The 22,742-nt window shown below is 39.5% G+C and overlaps 1 pseudogene across 1 annotated transcript in view; it reads right to left on the reverse strand.

Moving 5' to 3' along the window:
- Positions 1-3,300: 3,300 nt before the first annotated feature.
- LOC308607063 (cytosolic beta-glucosidase-like) overlaps positions 3,301-22,742 on the reverse strand; it is a 150,768-nt pseudogene continuing 131,326 nt past the window's right edge. The window contains exon 5 of the transcript in view: positions 3,301-3,502. The product of the transcript in view is annotated as a cytosolic beta-glucosidase-like (transcript). The remainder of the gene's footprint in view (positions 3,503-22,742) is intronic.

Consider the following 22,742-nt stretch of genomic DNA (forward strand, 5'->3'; position numbering starts at 1 on the left):
GTGCTTGCACACAGGATTCTTGGTGGCTGCAACAGCTGCGTTAATGTTTCATGACCGTCTCTGGTGTCCAAGCTGATAGCTGTGGCTCACGCCCGTCTCTGGAGCTCATTTAGGTGGTGCTCTGCCTTCTGTGGGCAGACAGGGAAGGAATCCCCTCTCCTTGTTCACCTTGAAACAACAGTCTCTTGCCTCTTAGACAGGCCCAGACTTTTTCCTGGACTCCCGCCGGGCTAGCTGTGGTGCACTAGCCCCCTTCAGGCTGTGTTCATGCAGCCAACCCCTGTCCTCTCCCTGGGATTTGTACTGCGAAGCCTGAGCCTCAGCTTTCAGTCCCCACCTGCCCCAGTTGGTGAGCAGACAGGCCTCTCAGGCTGGTGAGTGCTGGTTGGCACCAATCCTCTGTGGGGGAATCTCTCTGCTTTGCCCTCTGCACCCCTATTGCTGTGCTCTCTTCCATGGCTCTGAAGCTTCCCCCCCCACCCAACCCACGTCTCCTCCAGTGAAGGGTCTTCCTAGTGTGTGGAAACTTTTCCTCCTTCACAGCTCCCTCGTAGAGGCCCAGATTCTGTCCATATTCTTTTGTCTCTGTTTTTCCTTTTTTCTTTTCCACTACCCAGGTATGTGGGGATTTTCTTGCCTTTTGGGAAGTCTGAGGTCTTCTGCCAGCGTTCAGTAGGTGTTCTGTAGGAGTTGTTCCACATGTAGATGTACTTCTGATGTGTTTGTGGGGAGGAAGGTGATCTCCACATCTTACTCCTCTGCCATCTTGAAGATCCCCCACCTATGACAATTTTAATTTACAGGGCTAATTAGAGAAGCACCTTTGGTTTGATCCATCTCTTGGAACAAAGAGCTGGCTTTTCAAATGCAGCAGAGGTCTGCGGAGGCCACAGCACTGTGAGGCAGCCCAGCCACTGATGCTAGATTGTTTGTTTCAATTGGTAGACCAAATGTGACAAATCGTTTTATTTACAGCAAGAATATTAATTTTCCAGTTTTGGTAACAAAAATACAATGCTCATTTGTATTGTTGTAAAACTTGTAAATATGCCCTGCAAGATAAGTAGTATTCAAAGCAACATCCTAATTAAAAGGAAAACTCAGTTGTCTTGCAAGATAATATAAGGAGGGCACAGAAACTGTAAATAAGATGCATGGTAAAAATGAAAAAGACAGGCTAGATAGGAGAAGAATGAAATAAGATTTGGAAATGTGCTTTTAATATGAACACAAATTGTGAGATAATGTTTCATTAAACAATAAAAATAACAAACGAGTGGCAAAGATGTAATAGAAATTCCTATGTATACCATTTTAATTTTAATATAATTTTCCCCAGTGCATCCACGTTTATTGAACTACTATGACGGTTTCTTTCTCACTCTGTCCAAAGTTACTGAGAGAATGTACTTTGCTGTAAATAATTCCCTGATTATGAACATGAAAACAATCCAGAAACTGACCACAGTGTTTTTTAAAAATGGAAGAGCATCCGCTCGGGGCCAAAGCCTTAAGAGAATGGCAAAGTATGTTCCATTTCCTCAGGCAAGCAGGAGGAGAATATAGAAAACCACCTTTCCTATGTCTTCCTGCATAAAGTAACTCCACACACTTGTTTCTTTTTTAATTTTTAAAAAATGCAGAGAAGACTTCGATGACACCACAATCTACACTGTGCTGGTCATAACAGAGCTGATGCCAAGGAGGTGCCAGGTCCAGCAAACAAGCATTGATGTGACTTGAGGAAGATGCACATTAGTGCAGCCTCAGTTTCTCGGTGTGCAAAATGGGGTGATAATACTTACCTCTTCTCTTCAAGCCTGATAGACACATGAAAGTTTAGTAAATATTACTTAAATATGGATGTGAGGGCACAAAGTCCACATATGTGGAAGATGTGATGGAGTGAAGACAGGAAGTCCAGAGGGAGCCCTATATCTCTTCCTGACCCCCACTGAGGAAGCTGAGTAAAATGTCCAAATCCAAGCAACCTCACATACACCTCAGGCATTTCAACCACCAAGGGGAGAAATCCTCCCCTCATGTTAATTGACATGAGTCAATTAACTCATGTATTTATTTCCTGGCTGTCATCAATGTTCTGACAGATCCTTAATTTTTTTTAATATAAATTTACTTATTTATTCTTTTATTTAATTTTTGGCTGCATTGGGTCTTCGCTGCTGCATGCGGGTTTTCTCTAGTTGCTGAGAGCAGGGGCTACTCTTTGCTGCAGTGCGTGGGCTTCTCATTGCAGTGGCTTCTCTTACTGTGGAGCACAGGCTCTAGGCACGTGGGCTTCAGTAGTTGTGGCACATGGGCTTCAGTAGTTTTGGCTTGCGGGCTCTAGAGTGCAGGCTCAGTAGTTGTGGGGCATGGGTTTAGTTGCTCTGTGGCATGTGGGATCTTCCTGGACCACGGCTTGAACCCGTGTCCCCTGCATTGGCAGGCAGATTCTTAACCACTGTGCCACCAGGGAAGCCCCGGATCCTTAATTTTTAAAAATATCCAAAAGTAGACACCATGCCCTGCTCATTCTTTTGCTTTTAATCTGGTGTGGTTATAGAGTAGGAATCCAATTTCTTTAAACATCAACGCTCAAATACTCTGTTTTGCCATTCACATTCTGGTTTGTTTTATTACTTTCTTATTTTCCAAAAGTTTATCAGGCAAGAGAAAGATGTACTTGTTCATGCATAGGTAAACTATGTGCCAAATATATCAACCAATCCATTTTATTAAGTCGGTTATCAGTTAATCCCTTTGGTGAACAGAATGCATAATGATACAATGGGACTAACTGTTAATTTTGATTTTTATACTAGATTAAATAGTAGAAAGTTATGGAACACATGACAATGGACCTACAAAAGCAAAGAACAGCTTATGTAAATAGAAAACAATAGGCTCATAAACAAGTATTTTTATAATAAGTGTTCTGCCATTAGAGTTGCAAATCATGAGCACACTGTGTTTATAAATTTTGCATTATTTTTCTAGAAAAATTCTAAGGATTTAAATCGAAGTTTCCAAGTCCATCTGATTTCTTAATATAAAAATCAATTGCAGCAGTTTTCTAATCTATTTTTTTAAAAAGCTTCATTGATCAACTACAAATAGAGTAAAAGCCATCATTAAATACATCCCCAGGCGTTACATATTCAGACTTCATGATCACGGATCAGCTGGTAGGACCTATTTATTACAAAGGCTTGAGGATGTCTGAAGGATCTACCAAAACAGATTTCCTTTCCGAGAGCAGAGGCCCCTTCTCCAGGTGAAATTGCCCAGCCACCCTTCCTATAGAGGTCCCTCCAGGCCATTGTTTCGGATAATCTTAGCATACTCCTTGGCTGACGTGTGAGGCACTTGGCGTCTTGCTGGATCTTCAAAATCAACGTGGAAGAGACCAAACCGGCTGCTGTACCCGTGGGTCCACTCAAGTTGTCCAGAAAAGACCAGGCACAATATATTTAAAGATTGACTTTATCAAGTTGGATAGCTAAAATTACAAAAACAAAAAATTACCATTTCCCCAAAGGTTTTATGAGAACACAAAATCACTGATGACCAGTGTAGATGGGTGTCCTTCTCCTGCAGAGGATCACAGTGGGAACAGAAAAAGCCTCGTCTCAATCCCCTTTTTAAATTTCCTGTTTTAACCAAGCAAGGGCTTCATTCAAGAAGTTAATTTACATGCCTTTTTATTTGTTGCCCCCCCTTCTTTAGATTGGGGAGCTCTTTAATCTCTGAATTTCAGCCAAGGTCCAAGAATACAATAGGCCCCAATTAATTTTTATTAAAATTGTAAATAAATGAATAAATAAATTATGACAGTAAAAAAAGAAGTTAAATTACATAATTCTAAATATTTGGTTATTCATTCATTATTACATTCATTTTATTCATTGTCTTTTACTCAGTACACATCTTTTCAACACCTACTATTCTTCAGACACGAAGAAACACACACACACAGAGTTTCTCCCTAGTACCCTAGAAATGTATTCAGTAAAAATACTACCCAGATTCTAAATACAACTTCAAGATAATCAAGAAAGCCCATTGGTAAACTGGAAAAAAGTGATAGAAACACAGCTGAGGAAGTCCCAGTACTTACCTTGTGACCAAACTGAGGTATATCTTATAATTCTGGAAATAGAATATCCAAAATGAAAAGGATCAGCACAGGTTCTGGCTGTGCCTTTATCCTAGACTGAGTAGGCACAGAAATGCCACAGCATCTTCTCTACCCCACATCTAAACTCAGAGTAGTGCTTAAGCCCTAAGAGCCAAAGCACTAGACCACCTCCCCTCCAAATGCATATATGCACAAACACAATATTCTATATAATTTCATCTGTGGATGCCCCAGACACCATCCGTGGACCCCGTATTAAGACGCCAAAGTGTGGAGAATTCTTTAAGTAGTTTTACACTGATTTCTCTCTTTTAGTCAGGGAATTGAGCTCATTTTTTAATTAGTATTTTAAGTTTGGCAAAACCTTTAGGTTTCATGAATCTTTGCATTGAGCATTTTCTTTTTTTAAAACCATAGCAAGTAAACCTTATCTATGGGATGTACTTAAATCTGTTTCATGGTGCAGAAATTAAATTAAAAGGCAAGTTTTCTTTATAAGGTAGACATAATCCTAAATAAGTTAGGTGAAAATGAACATTTATATAATAAATCTAATTTTATTGGGGCTTTCTTTCAATGTAAATGACTCTTCTAGCTTCAGCAAACCAAGATCCACTTTTTAATTTTTTCTGCTATAAAACTGTATTTTTCAGGTCTCTCAAAATTACTACACCCATATACTATTACACATGTGTTGATTGCCAAATCTTACAATTTTTTTTTAACTATGGATAGTCCATAGACAAATGGATTTTTTTTTTTTTACTATGGATATTCTGTAGACAAATGGAATTACTTTTAGTATGGATATTCTATAGAAAAATGGAACTTTTTTTTTTTTTTTACTATGGATAGTCCATCGACAAAAGTTTTCTGACAGGTTAATTGATGCATAAGCCCTCTACCTTTGTGCATGGAGGCATACAAAGTGCTTTACTTAGAGAATGCCCTGTGAATGGCCTCAAGGCACAAATTAAACCAAACTGGATTGATTCTTTTTAAATAAAGTCTTATTGGAAAATGAAATATATACCATTCAAGCACACCAAGCTTTACAGGAGTTAAAACACTTACTCGGTATTCCTTCTCCTCCCACTTGACCACCTTGTCACATGTCTACTCCCCTCTCTTGTTAACCACAATCTGCAAAATACCAATATTTTTAAATAATCTTTTTAAATTTAATTTCTGGAAGGAATATATCTAAGAATGAAAATGACTAAAACCAAATACCAGGCCATAAAATGGCAATCTTTTTTGACTGCCTTATAATTCAATGTGGGGACATGTGAAAATCTGCATATCTTCTTTCTCATTTGCAGAACTACTTCTCAACAAGGCAGTCTGCCAGGTATAAAGCCAGACAGTTTCTGAAAACATGCACAGTCCCACGAATCATGTACAAAAGGATTGATTCATGTGCTAAACCAGGAGATAAAAACAATGCCCTGCCTGCTTGGAAGGGAGCAAAAAGGAAATCTTGACAATTTCATTGTTAACTGCCAGGAGTTCCACAGCAGGTACTAAACGGCTTGAGTGATACTGGTGGATGTCTCTGAATTTTCATTGCAGGAACATTCAAGTAGAGAATTACCTAGTTAGGGCTGAGGAGCTAGCCTGCTGGAATCCTTCTGATGGTGCTACCACTGGTAAAAATTACAAAACCGTATCCGAACCTGCATGCTTCTCCTGTTCCTACCTCCTCAAGAACAGAAAGAGACCATCATCACATTTCTTGTCACCATGATTTATGGGGTCCCAAATCTTAGTAGGGAAAAAACATTTCTGTGAATTCACTCTCTTTCTTTAAGCAGAGTTGCAGGCAAAGTAAACACAGACTGACAGGAACTGCAGATGTGTACAAAGTACACGGGGATGAATATGATACCCATCCCGGGGTCAGAGTTTGGTTTTGGAATAAAAGGTCAGTAGGAAAGATCTCACAGTCAGCAGGTTGAATTTAAAGATGCAAGGAGAAAACTATCTAAGACTTATTAATATACTATATCCTTCAGCTGTTCTCTTTACCAGAAATCCATGTCAGTGTTGTACTATACACACACACATACACACACACATACACACACACATACTTATGCATGTACACATACATTTACTGCCCTGTGTTGGCCAAACTGAAAAGGTTGAGGAAACAGTCCTTCACCAGACTGTTCTCACTGCATGCTCAGTATCAATTTTTTGCTAGAAGAACTCTCAGAACTCACAAAAACCTCTTATAGTCACAGTTATGGTGTATTACAGCAAAGGATACATAATAATATAAGCCAAAGGAAAAGACACATAGGTCAGAAATTGATGTCTTCAAACACAAACTTTACATTGTCTTTTTCCCTAGGAGTCAGGAAAAGTTGTCCTCCTGGTGTTGACATGTGACAACACACACAGAGTATTGCCAACCAGAGAAGGTCACCTGAGCTTTGATGTCCAGAGTTTTTATAGGGACTTTGTTACATTGGCATGATTGATTGATTGCCCATGTGGATGTCTCAATCCCCAGGTCAAGTGACAGCATGTGACCCAAAGTCCCTCGCTCAGTCACGTGATTGGTCTTCCTAATGTGACTAGCACTCACCCTAAACAAGGACATTCATCAGGTTGGAATAGATTATTTTCTCCCAGAAGCTAAGGGCAAAGGCCAATCCATGCTTTGGGAAAAACCAAACCCTTTACTACACACACACATATGAACACACACATTTTAGAAACACCTTATTTCATGGTATTGGGCAAATTCCTCTCAATTTACTGACTTAACGAGGTGTCGTGATTATGCCTCTGTCTATCATGTTAGAAAGGGCTAGAAATGGGGCACTCAGCATCAGTAGGATTTATTTCCCCACAGTTTATAAACATAGATAATCTGTGTTTTCAAGATTGCCTAGGACTTATATAAGACATCCATGAATGTGACATAACTATGAAGCTATAAAACATACCACTAATCCACAGACCCAAGCTGCCAGGACATGAAACAGTGGGAAGGTCCAGGACAGTGTAAAAGGCAGCACCTCACAAAAAAAAAAAAAAAAAAAAAAGAGAGAGAGAGAGAGAAAGTGAGAGATAAACCACCATGAATGGATAAGAAGAAAAATTATAGGCCCTTAACTCATGACTGGGGGTGAGTTGGACACCAGGCAGGGCCCAGGAGTGACCTGACTGCGAGACTACTTTCCTCCTGAGACATCTCTGTGCTGCTCTTTTTAAAGGCATTTCTTGGTTGATTAGAAACATGTTTCCATCAGACCATTTTAGGTTCAACTGTTTAGTGCCCAAGAGAATAAATCTAAAACTTCTCATCCAGAGAAAGGCAACAGTCAGGCCTTCAAGTTCAGGTCACTGCAGATATTTACCAAGACAGTTCACTTATTCATTGAACAAATGTTCATTAACTGTCTCCTATGTGCTGGGTACTGTTCTGGCTCTGAGGTTACAGCATAAGAGCTGTGTGGCTGACAAGGTCTTGGTGCTCTGGTCTGGTATCAGGCCTGAGCCTCTGAGGTGGGAGAGCCAAGTTCCAGACATTGAACCACCAGAGACCTCCTGGCCCCATGTAATATCAATCAGCAAGAGCTCTGCCAGAGATCTCCGTCTCAACGGTAAGACCCAGATCCACCCAACCAAAAACAAGCTCCAGTGCTGGACATCCCATGCCGAACAACTAGCAAGACAGGAACACAACCCTACCCATTAGCAGAGAGACTGCCTAAAATCATACTAAGTTCACAGACATGCCCAAAACACACCACCAGACGTGGCCCTGCCTACCAGAAAGACAAGATCCAGGCCCCAACCACCAGAACACAGGCACCAGTCCTCTCCACCAGGAAGGCTACACAAGCCAGTGAACCAACTTCACCCTCAGGGGGCAGACAAAAAAAAATGGGAACTACGAATGTGCAGCCTGGAAAAAGGAGACCCCAAACACAATAAGGTAAACAAAATGAGAAGACAAAGAAATATGCAGCAGATGAAGGAACAAGGTAAAAACCCACCACACCAAACAAATGAAGAGGAAATAGGTAGTCTACATGAAAAAGAATTCAGAATAATGATAGTAAAGATGACTCAAAATCTCAGAAACACAATGAAGAAAATAAAGAAATGGTTAACAAGGACCTAGAAGAACTAAAGAGCAAACAAACAATGCTGAACAACACAATTACTGAAATTAAAAATTCTCTAGAAGGACTCAATAGCAGAATAACTGAGGCAGCAGAACGGATAAGTGACCTGGAAGATAAAATAGTGGAAATAACTACCACAGAGCAGAATAAAGAAAAAATAATGAAAAGAATTGAGGACAGTCTCAGAGACCTTTGGGACAACATTAAACACACCAACATTCAAATTATAAGGGTCCCAGAAGAGGAAGAGAAAAAGAAAGGGTCTGAGAAAATATTTGAAGAGGTTAGAGTCAAAAGCTTCCCTAACATGGGAAAGGAAATAGTCAATCAAGTCCAGGAAGTGCAGAAAGTCCCATAAAGGATAAATCCAAGGAGAAACATGCCAAAATACATATTAATCAAACTATCAAAAATTGAATACAAAAAACAAATATTAAAAGCAGCAAGGGAAAAGCAACAAATAACATCCAATGGAATCACCATAAGGTTAACACCTAATCTTTCAGCAGAAACTCTGCAAGCCAGAAAGGAGTGGCAGGACATATTTAAAGTGAAGAAAGGGAAAAACCTACCACCAAGATTACTCTACCCACCAAGGATCTCATTCAGATTCGGCAGAGAAACTAAAACGTTTACAGACAAGCAAAAGTTAAGAGAATTAAGCACCACCAAACCAGCTTTAAAACAAATGCTAAAGAAATTTCTCTAGGCAGGAAACACAAGAGAAGGAAAAGACCTAAAATAACAAACCCAAAACAATTAAGAAACGGTAATAGGAACATACATAGTGATAGCTACCTTAAATGTAAATGCATTAAATGCTCCAACCAAAAGACTTAGACTGGCCAAATGGTTACAAAAAAAAAGACCCATACATATGCTGTCTACAAGAGACCCACTTCATGCGTAATGAAAGTGAGGGGATGGAAAAAGATATTCCATGTAAACGGAAATTAAAAGAAAGCTGGATTAGCAATTCTCATATCAGACAAGATAGACTTCAAAATAAAGACTATTACAAGAGACAAAAAGGACACTACATAATGATCAAGGGATGAATCCAAGAAGAAGATATAACAATTATAAATATTTTTGCACCCAACATAGGAGCACCTCAATACATAAGGCAAGTGCTAACAGCCATGAAAGGGGAAATCGACTGTAACACAATAATAGTGGGGGATTTTAACACCCCATTTTCACTAATGGACAGATCATCCAAAATTAAAATAAATAAGGAGACACAAGATTTAAATGATACATTAAACAAGATGGACTTAATTGATATTTATAGGACATTCCATCCAAAAACAACAGAATACACATTCTTCTCAAGTGCTCATGGAACATTCTCCAAGATAGATCAGATCTTGGGTCACAAATCAAACCTTGGTAAATTTAAGAAAATTGAAATTGTATCAAGTATTTTTTCTGACCACAACACTATGAGACTAGATACGAAATACAGGAAAACAACTGTAAAAAATACAAACATATGGGGACTAAACAATACACTACTAAATAACTAAGAGATCACTGAAGATATCAAAGAGGAAATCAAAAACTACCTAGAAACAAATGAGAATGAAAACACAATGACCCAAAACCTATGGGATGCAGCAAAGGCAGTTCTAAGAGGGAAGTTTATAGAAATACAATCCTACCTCAAGAAACAAGCAAATCTCAAATAAACAGCCTAACCTTACATCTTAAGCAATTAGAGAAAGAAGAACAAAAAATTCCCAAAGTTAGCAGAAGGAAAGAAATCATAAAAATCTGATCAGAAATAAATGAAAAAGAAATGAAGAAAACAATAACAAAGATCAAGAAAACTACAAGCTGGTTCTTTGAGAAGATAAACAAAATTGATAAACCATTAGCCAGACTCATCAAGAAAAAAAGGGAGAAGACTCAAATCAACAGACTTAGAAATGAAAAAGGAGAAGTAACAACTGACACCACAGAAATACAAAGGATCATGAGAGACTACTACGAGCAATTATATGCCAATAAAATGGACAACCTGGAAAAAATGGACAAATTCTTAGAAAAGCACAACGTTCTGAAACTGAACCAGGAAGAAATAGAAAATATTAACAGACCAATCACTGAAATTGAAACTGTGATTAAAAATCTTCCAACAGGGCTTCCCTGGTGGCGCAGTGATTGAGAGTCTGCCTGCTGATGCAGGGGACACAGGTTCGGCCCCAGTCCAGGAGGATCCCACATGCTGTGGAGTGGCTTGGCCCATGAGCCATGGCCGCTGAGCCTGCGCATCTGGAGCCTGTGCTCTCCAACGGGAGAGGCCACAGCAGTGAGAAACCCGCGTACCGAAAAAAAAAAAAAAAAAAAAAAACTTCCAATAAACAAAAGGCCAGGACCAGATGGCTTCACAGGTGAATTCTATCAAACATTTAGACAAGAGCTAACACCTATCCTTCTCAAACTCTTCCAAAATATAGTAGACAGAGGAACACTCCCAAACTAATTCTACGAGGCCACCATCACCCTGATACCAGAATCAGATAAAGATACCACAAAAAATAGAAAGTTACAGTTCAATATCACTAATGAACATACATGCAAAAATCCTGAACAAAATATGAGCAAACAGAATCCAACAGCACATTAAAACGATCACACACACCATGATCAAGTGGAGTTTACCCCAGGAATGCAAGGATTCTTCAATATATGCAAATCCATATGATACAGCATATTAACAAATTGAAGGAGAAAAACCATTTGATAATCTCAATAGATGCAGAAAAAGCTTTTGACAAAATTCAACACCCATTTATGCTAAAAACTCTCCAGAAAGTGGGCAGAGAGGGAAACTACCTCACCATAATAAAGGCCATATATGAAAAACCCACAGCCAACATCGTTCTCAATGGTGAAAAATTGAAAGCATTTCTACTAAGATCAGGAACAAGACAAGGTTGTACACTCTCACCACTATTATTCAACATTGTTTTGGAAGTTTTAGCCACAGCAATCAGAGAAGAAAAAGAAATAAAAACAATCAAAATTGGAAAAGAAGAAGTAAAGCTGTCACTGTTTGCAGATGACATGATACTATACATAGAGAATGCTAAGGATGCTACCAGAAAACTACTAGAGCTAATCAATGAAATTAGTAGAGTAGCAGGACACAAAACTAATGCACAGAAATCTCTTGCATTCCTATACACTAATGATGAAAAATCTGAAAGAGAAATTAAGGAAACAATCCCATTTACCATTGAAACAAAAGAGAATAAAACACCTAGGAATAAACCTACCTAAGGAGACAAAAGACCTGTATGTAGAAAAGCATAAGACACTGATGAAAGAAATTAAAGATGATACAAACAGATGAAGAGGTATACAACATTCTTGGATTGGAAGAATCAAAACTGTGAAAATGACTCTACTACCCAAAGCAATCTACAAATTCAATGCAATCCCTATCAAAATACTAATGGCAGTTTTCACAAAACTAGAACAAAACATTTCACAATTTGTGGAAACACAGAAGACCCCAAATAGCTAAAGCAATCTTGAGAAAGAAAAACAGAGCTGGAGGAATCAGGCACCCTGACTTCAGACTTTACTACAAAGTTACAGTAATCAAGACAGTATGGTACTGGCAGAAAAACAGAAATATAGATCAATGGAACAGGAGAGAAAGCCCAGAGATAAACCCACACACATATCGTCACCTTATCTTTGTTAAAGAAGGCAAGAATATACAATGAAGAAAAGACAGGCTTTTCAATAAGTGGTGCTGGGAAAACTGGACAGCTACATGAAAGAGAATGAAATTAAAACACTCCTTAACACCATATACAAAAATAAACTCAAAATGGATTAAAGACCTAAATGTAAGGCCGGACACTATAAAACTCTTAGAGGAAAACATAGGCAGAACACTCTGTGACATAAATCACAGCAACATCCTTTTTGACCCACCTCCTAGAGAAATGAAAATAAAAATAAACAAATGGGACCTAATGAAACTTAAAAGCTTTTGCACAGCAAAGGAAACTATAAACAAGATGAAAAGACAACCCTCGTAATGGGAGAAAATATTTGCAAAGGAAGCAACTGACAAAGGATTAATCTCCAAAATATACAAGCAGCTCACGTAGCTCAATAGCAAAAAAACAAACAAACAACCCAATCCAAAAGTGGGCAGAGGACCTAAGTAGACATTTCTCCAAAGAAGATATACAGATTGCCAACAAACACATGAAACGATGCTCAGTATCACTAATCATTAGAGAAATGCAAATAAAAACTACAATGAGATATTACCTCACACCGGTCAAAATGGCCATCATCAAAAAATCTACAAAAAATAAATGCTGGAGAGGGTGTGGAGAATAGGGTACCCTCCTGCACTGTTGGTGGGAATGTAAATTGATACAGCCACTATGGAGAACAGTATGGAGGTTCCTTAAAAAACTAAAAGTAGAACTACCATAGGACCCAGCAATCCAACTACTGGACATATACCCTGAGAAAACCATAATTTAAAAATAGTCATGTACCACAATGTTCATTGCAGCACTATTTACAATAGGCAGGACACTGAAGCAACCTAAGTGTCCATCGACAGATGAATGGATAAAGAAGATGTGGCACATATATACAATGGAATATTACTCAGCCATAAAAAGAAACGAAATTGAGTTATTTTTCATGAGGTGGATGGACCTAGTGTGTGTCATAACAGAGTGAAGTAAACCGAAAAGAGAAAAACAAATACCATATGCTATCACATATATATGGAATCTAAAAAAAAAATAAAAAGAAAGAAATGGTCATGAAGAACCTAGGTGCAGGATGGGAATAAAGACATAGACCTACTAGAGAATGGACTTGAGGACATGGGGAGGGGGAAGGGTAAGCCGCGACAAAGTGAGAGAGTGGCATGGACATATATACACTATCAAACATAAAACCGATAGCTAGTGGGAAGCAGCCACATAGTACAGGGACATCAGCTCAGTGCTTTGTGACCACCTAGAGGGGTGGGATAGGGAGGGTGGGAGGGAGGGAGATGCAAGAGGGAAGAGATATGGGGATATATGTATATGTATAACTGATTCACTTAGTTATAAAGCAGAAACTTACACACCAGTATAAAGCAATTATACTCCAATAAAGATGTTTTTAAAAAAAGTCATGTACCAGAATGTTCATTGCAGCACTATTTACAGTGGCCAAGACATGGAAGCAACCTAAGTGTCCATCAACAGATGAATGGATGCAGGAGATGAGGCACGTATATGCAATGGAATATTCCTCAGCCATAAAAAGAAACGAAATTGAGTTTTTTGTGGTGAGGTGGATGGACCTAGAGTCTGTCATACAGAGTGAAGTAAGTCAGAAAGAGAAAAACAAATACTGTATGCTAACATATATATATGGAATCTAAAAAAAAAATTCTGATGAACCTAGGGGCAGGACAGAAATAAAGAGGCAGATGTAGAGAATGGACTTGAGGACATGGGGACAGGGAAGGGTAAGCTGGACGAGGTGAGAGAGAGGAATGGACATATATACACTACCAAATGTAAAATAGATAGCTAGTGGAAAGCAGCTGCATAGCACAAGGAGATCAGCTCGGTGCTTTGTGAGCACCTAGAGGGGTGGGATAGGGAGGGTGGGAGGGAGACACAAGAGGGAGGGGATATGGGGATATATATATACATATAGCTGGTTCACTTTGTTATACAGCAGAAACTAACACAACCTTGCCAAGCAATTATACGCCAATAAAGATGTTTAAAAAAAGGAAATTATAAGCCCCTAGATTTCTGTGTTCAGGTAATGGCAGATTACACTATTCAATCAAGTAATGAAAATAAGTAAACATGCTGACTAAAATTTTTTAAACATATCTTCAAAACAGTGGAAAGCTGTTAATTTCATAGGGAATTACCAGGCCAAAGTAGGAAGTGGGAACTGAGATTCGTGGGCATGGCAGCTATTTTTGCCTGATGGAATTTTCCAGTCTTAGGAAATCAGAAACTTTTTCTATTTTCTGGGGTGAGAATAAGTGTCAAAGAAATCTACTATGAGACCCCACACTCAGAAAACTAAGATCCCAAAAGACTAAACCCTGAGTGTAAGTGTGAGCCAGAAGAATACCAGTCACTGGAAAGTCTTAAGTCACATGGTGGTTCAGAAAATGTTAAGTCTGGATCTTGGATTGAGGTGATCCCAGACTAACAGTACCCAGATACTGGAAAGATACACATTCAAATTCTTTCTAAAGGGAGATACCTATATTCTAAACCTCAAATTATTATTACAAACATTTTAAAGTATAATCATTAGCACATGTATGACCATACAGACTGCTGCTAAATAATGACATAAAAAAATCACCAGAATCAACAGACAATAAGAAACAAACCCAGAATGATCTCAGTTATTAGAATTGTCAGACAGACTATAAGATAACCATATTCATTATGTTTAAATCATAGAGACCAACTTGGAATATCTTTTGAAAAAGAAACCTCTGCAAGATTGGGCTTGCACCTCAGGTCCAGCAGTCACTAGCTGAAGGGGACTCTCATTTCTCCTGAGTACAGTGGAGACACTAATACTTACTCCTAGGACTATTGTAAAGATGAAACAGGATAGTGTGGACCCCAGCACAATACCTAGCCCATGGTGGGTTTCTGTTCCTTTCCTCTGGCCAACCCTTAGAAGAATATAGAAGCCAAAGTAAAAATACACTTTGATGTGCCCTCTCCCCACCCCAAACATTTTGATAAAGTAGAAATTGTGTTTAATGAACATCTGCAACTGTGTAAAAGGGAAAAGGGAGTCACAGGGACAATATTCAGTCTGTGAAAGGTGACTGTAAGGACAAAGGGAGAGCTACAGGCTGTGTAAATCTGAACGCAGGGCTCTTTACATCAGTTGACAGACTCCTTTCTTTGCTCCAGGGTGACATCTCCAAGTCATTGCCTGGCTTCCTTCCTTCCTGAGACCTGAGAAGCATTTCTAAGACCCCTGTAAAGCACTGAGTTTCTGATGTCCAAGCTCTCAAACTCGTGTGTTAGTTGAGCAGGTGCATCCTGAGATTTACTTCTCGAGCAGCAAATCCTTTCCGAGATGTGGAAAAAACTAGTAGAGTGGGTCTGAGTTGAAACCTTAAATACTATGTGGCTAAGTCAATGTCATAACAAGTCCAAAAGACAGGATGCAAAACCACCTCAGATTCAAGGTTATTGAACTAGAATGGGAACAGGTCTCAGACAGACACCAGAGTTGGGGAGAGGTCTTGGGGAATGTTCAAAGAGGATCATGGAGTATCTTCTATTTGCATTAATTTGTTGCTGCATATGGAAAAAAGCAAGAAAATATAAAGACATGGAGCCAAAACAAATGTCAAAATGATTACCAGTCCACCAAGGAATTTTCTCAAAATGTTGACTCTGACCACCTAAACCAGTTAGATCTTGGGGCATAGCTTTAAAAAAGTTTGTTAGCCTCATCCCAAACCCACTAAAATCAGAGTCTCTTGGGTTGTGGGTTATGGGCTAAATTATGTCCCCCATAAATCCACATGTTGAGGTCCGAACCCCTAGTACTTCAGCACATGACCTTATTTGGACATAAAGTCTTTAAAGAGGTGATTAAGTTAAAATGAGGTCATTAGGGTGGGCCCTAATCCAATATGACTGGTGTCTTCATAAGAAGAGAGTCACTAGGGGTGCATGGGCACAGAGGAAAAACCAGTGAGGACACGGTGAGAAAGTGCTTGTCTGAAAGCCAGAGACCTCAGGAGAAGTCAAACCTGCTGATACCTCAATCTTGGACTTCCAGCTTCCAGAACTGTGAGAAAATACCTTTCTCTTGTTCAAGCCACCCAGTCTATGGCATTGTGTTACGGCAGTGCTTAGCAAACTAATACAGGTTGAGAACTGAGAATTTCTATTTTCAATAAACTCCCTGAGTGATTTTTATACTTAATCAAGTTTGAGGCAGATAAGCCTAGGATAAGTTCTGATGGTCAACTATGATTTTTTAAACACAGCTTGCAACCCCAGAGGCATCCCTCTGGAGGCTTATAAGTGTAAGAGAATCACCATCAGCCCCTCTCCCCAGTAGTCATAGGTAGAGGAGCTCTGTGCAGAGACACAGCTATGTGCAGGCCAAGTCACAGCACCTTTCAGGCAATGAGGACCACAAGACACTAAGGGAAAGATGCTGCATGCTCAGGAGTGTCAAAATGCCTTTTCATCCCACTGCTTAGTCAAAGCCCACACTTATCCCAGTGGATCATGAGAAATCCTCTCAGTTCACCATGTGTAATGGCTTGATTGGAGGCTCCTCTAAAAGATTTGTCCATCCAAAACCTGTGAATGTGTCCTTATTTGGAAAAAGGGCCCTTGCAAATATAAGTGAAGGAGCTCAAGATGAGATCATCCTGCATAATGGTGAGTCCTAAATCAAATGACAAGTGTCCCTACAAGATAGGAGAAGGAGAGAAGATATACAAGGAAGAAGGCAATGTGAAGACAGAGGTAGAGACCGGAGTGATCTGCCTACAAGCCAAGGAATGCCAAGGAAGCCACCAGAAGCTGAGGGGGGCATGGAACATATTCTCCCTCAGAGCCTCCAAAAGGAACCAATCCTACTGATAAGCCTTCATTTCAGACTTCTGGTCTCCAGAACTCTGAGAGAGTAAATTTCTGCTGTTTAAGCCACCAAGTTTGTGGTAATTTGTTACAGTAGCCACAGGAACGAGACGGACCAGATTCTTTGGTGTGGATGCCAACCGGGCTCCAAGTCCCAAACCACCCATCTGAACAGGCTGAGTGCTTATACTAATCTCTATCAAGGCCTGCAAAGCTGGAGAGAGAAAGCCTTCCAGGGACACAGTTTGAAGTCGATTTTCTGGCAATTGCCCCCACACTAACTGAGTCTCTCTGAGTCTGGTGCAAGTGCACAAGAGCACTACAACTGGAGGACAGCTTTAGCTGTATAAGAGTTCCTAAAAGAGAACTGGCACGCCTGCTGTTTCCCCTTTCTTTCAAAAAAATAAAATAAAACAACATCAGGAAGATTTAAACATAGAAAATGCACAATAAGCCTACCCCCCAACAACTCCAGGTGAATATCAGTGGCTGGACAGCATCTGCGAAAATGCCCAAATGATCCCAAAGCAGGAGGCCCCACCGGCACATGGGAAAACCCAGAAGCAAAAACTATGACTCTCTGAAAAGAGAGTCTTTGAAAAGCAAAGGCTAATGTATAAATATTTTATAGGAAAATGGCAATTAACCAGAAATGAGCTGTAAAGTTTTCTTAATTATCTGCATCATTCCTATTACTTACATTAGATTGGGGGAAGGGGGGTGGAAGCTGTAAATAGCAGATGAAAGATATAAAATCGTATTTTTATTTAATTATAAAGCTGATTGGAGGACAGGTACACATTCATTGTCATCTTCTATAATTTCTACATCAATATTATTTTTATGGTTACTTCTACTACAGTGGGAAGTTCTTATTAGAACCAAAGTTCTCAGCAAATAAATCTGTCTTCTACCAGAAAATCTTCCTTCCTTGCCCCATTCCCTCCTTTTCTCCCTTCCTTCCTTTCCTTCCGAGACTTACTTTTTCCTTCTGTAAAATGGGGGCAATAGCATCTTCTTCCTAGGATTGTTGGGGATATTAAATAAATTAATACATATAAAGCTCTATGAATAATGCCTAGTTTATAGTAAACACTCAGTATACACTGCTTGTTGGTACTGTTGTTCTTGTTATTTCTCTCAGAGTCTGGAAGGGCAATGAATGAAATCTGTTTTTTCTCTTCTTCCCATCTGGCTCCAAACAGATTTCAGAGGGTGTACAGTCAGCACAAAGTGCTCAGTGCTGAGAACCAGAGAAATCAGGGCATCAAGGGAAAGTGCAGCATCTGGGGCAGGGTTTGTGCTCAGTCAGAAAGGGTCAGTTGTGGGTCATGAAAAATAAATTACTAAAGACAAGGATCTTGGGGTGAGGCTGCCAGGAACACCGAGTGTTGCTGAAGCCTCCCTGCCCTGGGGCACTCAGAGCTGGGAATGGCATAACTTAAGGTTTCTGGGATCCTGCATCCATCCTACACTTATTCAATAAATATATATTGTGCTACAAATTGGGACTATAATGGTGAGCAAAATAAGTGGCCTCTCTTTTTGAAGAGCTTAACAGCTTATATGGAAGACATATCTTAATCAAATTACCACCCTGTGAGCCTTTAATTACAATCCGTGAAAAACATTATGAAAAGAAAGACATGGGAACTGTGGGTAATAACAGCATATTAGCTAACATTTATTGAGCACTCAGGTACCACTTTACGGGTTTCATGTATGCATTAATTCATTTAATCTTTACAGTAAATCTGTGAGTTAGATGGATATTACCATTGTCTCCATTTTACAGAGAAGGGAAGGGATCACAGAGAGCAAATATCAGGTCAGTAGGAGCGTTGAGACTGGAACTCAGGCAGAATACCAGCAGAGCCTGTATGCCAAGCCAGGACACTATACTGAGTCGTTTGTTTCTTTGTTTGTTTGTTTGTTTTGCTTACAACTCCAAGATTTTTTTTTAATTTTTAAAAATTTTTATACACTTTTTAAAGGTTACTTTCAACTCCAAGTTTTTTTTTAATTTTTAAAAAATTTTATACACTTTTTAAAGGTTACTTTCCATTTACAGTTATTACAAAATATTGGCTATATTCCCTGTGTTGTACAATACATCCTTGTAGCCTGTCTTATACACAATAATTTGTACCTCCCACTCTTCCACCCCTATATTTCCCCTCCCCCCATTGGTAACCACTAGTTTGTTCTCTATATCTATAAGTCTGCTTCTTTTTTTGTTATATTCACTAGTTTGTTGTAATTTTTAGATTCCACATGTAAGTGATATCATACAAAATTTGTCTTTCTCTGCCTTATTTCACTTAGCATATGCCCTCCAAGTCTATCCATGTTGCTGCAAATGGCAAAGTTTTGTTCTTTTTTATTGGCTTAGTAGTATTCCCTTGTGTGTGTGTATGTGTGTGTATATATATATATATATATACACACACACCCCCCACATCTTCTTTATCCATTCATCTGTTGATGGACACTTAGATTGCTTCCATACTTTGGCAATTCTTTGGCAATTGTAAATAATGCTTCTATGAACATTGGGGTGCATGTATCTTTTCAAATTAGTGTTTTTGTCTTTTTCAGATATATACCCAGGAGTAGAATTTCTGGGTCATATGGTAGCAAGACTGGGGAGAAAAGAGAACCCTTTTACACTGTTGGCGGGAATGTAAGTTAGTGCAGCCACTGCAGAAAACAGTACGGAGATTTCTCAGAAAACTAAAAATAGAACTACTATATTGAGTCTTGACAACATGCTGTAGTGAAAGATCTATCTAAGTCAGTAAGGGTTGGAGAATGGGGTAAATGGAACAGTTTCCTAGAGTGAACTAGAGCTCAGAGCCCAAGGATTAGTTGGAGTTATTGAATGCTACCAGCCAGGGTTCTTTCTTACTTGTAAGTAACAGAAGCTGACCTTGACAGATGAAGCAAAAAAGGTGTCAAGCTGGAAAACTTGGCTCAAACAAAGCTTTCAGAAACAGTGCCCAAAAGCATACCACGGAACTGGTGGGTGGAAGAAACTTCCTTAACTGCTAATGACCTAATGGGCACTAAGTCCCATAGTTCATGTTGCTGTCAAAACCCAACTTTCTTGCAGCCACACAGCCACAAGCATCTCAACTACTTCTGAACCAGAAACTAGACTTTATAACCACTGTCATTCTCAAAAGCTGGATACCTCTGTTGCTATCCTCACCAGCACATGATAGGTTCTGCCTTCTTCAAGCTGTTTACTTTCAGGTTAAATTCTCACATGAGTCAGTCTGATTGGTGGAGACTACATCACATGTGCATGCCCTTGCTCCAAAGAAACCTGGGGAATGTCATTCTCTACCTTGACTAGACACAGCTCTTAAGACTGGCTATTCCTCAAATGTAGCAAGTGTATTCAATAAGTGTTAAGCAGTCAGAAAACCTGACAGATGTCCACTTCACTAAATGGAGAAGAATAAGAAAATCCAACAAAAATAAACAACATATGTCAAAGATCAGGCATGGGGAAGTTCACAGCACATTTAAGGAATTTAAAGAATATAGTTCAATGGATCATAAAGAATTATCAGGAACTCATCGAAATGGAGACTGTAATGGTGGTTACCAAGGGCTGGGGAGTGGGGGAAATAGGGAGACATTGCTCAAAGGGTACAAAATTTCAGTTATAAAATGAATAAGTTTTCAGGATCCAACGTACAGTATGGTAATGTCAGTTAACAATACTGTCTTATGAGATTGAAAGTTGCTAAGAGAGTAGATCTTAAATGTTCTTGTCACAAAAAAGAAATAATAATTATGTAAGGTGATGGAGGGTTTAGCTAATGCTATGGTGGGAATTATATCACAATACATAAGTGTGTCAAATCAACATGTTGTATACCTTAAAGTTACACAATGTTGTATGTCATTGTATCTCAAAAAAGCTGTAGGGAAAAAATAATTAGAGAGAAAGAGAACACGCACTCCAGGAGGCAGGGATTGAGACATGCAGGGCCTTATAAAGATTTTAATCTTTATCTCAACAGCAATGAAAAGTCATGGAAGGAGTTAAGCAAGGGAGTGAGTTTAGCTAATTTGCATTTTTAGAAGAGAACTGTGACCTCTGTGGAGAATAGACTTGAGTGGAATCCAAGAGAGCATTTAGGAGTGATTGCAGTAAACCATGAGGGAGATGATAGGAGCTTGGTTTGGGTTGGCATAAGTGAAGACAAAGAATCAGATGGATTCAATAGATACTCAGATAAAATCAACAGGACTGAACAATTTATTGGAAATTAGTGGTGAAGGAGCTAAGGTAATAAAGTTAGCACAATTTAATGGATAGTATTGTCAGTCTCTAAGTTAGGAAATATTGGGCATAGACAAGTTTTGGAGAAAAGGCAGGGAAGATAATGAATCAAGCTTTGGTTATGATGACATTAAGGTGCTTCTTTGACCTCTAAATGAAAAGTTCAACAGGTAGTTGGACAGACAAATTAAAGAGCTCAAAGTAGGGTCTGACATGGAAATGTAAATTTTGGAGTCATCATGTAAAGATGGTAATTGAAATCATGGCTGTTGAATAGAATTTAGAGAATAAGAAAACAAGACTTGGTACAAGCCTCATGTTATCCCAACATTTAAAGATAAGCTGGAAAGAGAGATTGATGAGGAGGGCCAGAAATGCCCCATGTCCTTGACCTGATACAACCATAGGTGATACTTTCTGTGGATGTAATTTGACCAAAGTCACACAACTAAAAGGGGAGAATTTGGAAATGAATACTAAAACTGTCTGCCTCCAAAGTCCATTATCCTTCTATAAGAATAACATGGAAACATTGCAAATCAAGAAAGATTGCACATCTAGGACTGTGGGTGACACGCAAGGGTCAAAGCCACTATGGGAATCACATGGCCAGAGCATAAAAAGCATGTGGACAGCATAAAGCTGGGGGGTGACACCTGTAGCACAGACTCCTTAAGAGCAAAAATCTAGTGTTTGTAATGTAGGGAAAATTCTCAAGTCTCCTCCACCGCTTTTATAATCCTCTTATATCTCTCCAGGGAAAATTCAAGATCAAAACCAAAAAACTAGCACCACTGAGAAAGAGAAGTACTCAGTAATTGGTCCAAGTTTTTCTGGGGTGAGTTTTTTGTTTGTTTGTTTGTTTGTTTGTGGTACGTGGGCCTCTCACTGTTGTGGCCTCTCCCGTTGTGGAGCACAGGCTCCGGACGTGCAGGCTCAGCGGCCATGGCTCACGGGCCCAGCCACTCTGTGGCATGTGGGATCTTCCCGGACCGGGGCACGGACCCACGTCCCCTGCATCGGCAGGCAGACTCTCAACCACTGCACCACCAGGGAAGCCCAGGGGGTGAGAGTTTTAAAAGGGATCACCTTATGGAGTTATAGCCTGCATGAGTAGGGGTCTCTCCTTCATGTACCTTGAAGTCAGAGCGGTCAGATGGCACAGATTCTTTCCCCCTGGAGCACACTTGGCCAATGTTCAGATTTTGTTCAAAGTCTCTCTTTTCGCTACTTGAAAACAGAGTTTCTGGGCTTGCTTAGGCCCAGGACAGAGGCAGCTTGTGGGGTGGGGAGAGTGGGCAGGGAGCACTGGGAACGCACTCTCTCCTGCTGTCTGTTGCACTGCTTCCATTTCCTAGGGTGTGGAACAGTCGTGTGTTCTTTTTTTTATCCTATTAGAAGGATAAGTTCAGAGATGCTCAGACAAATTTAGGGGAAATTATGGCCTTTTCAGCCTATTTTAACACTGGGTTTTAGACTAACTCTAACCCACCTCTACTTAGGCAAAAACT

This window comes from Mesoplodon bidens (assembly GCF_964165515.1).
Source record: "Mesoplodon bidens genome assembly, chromosome: 1".
Taxonomy (NCBI): domain Eukaryota; kingdom Metazoa; phylum Chordata; class Mammalia; order Artiodactyla; family Ziphiidae; genus Mesoplodon; species Mesoplodon bidens.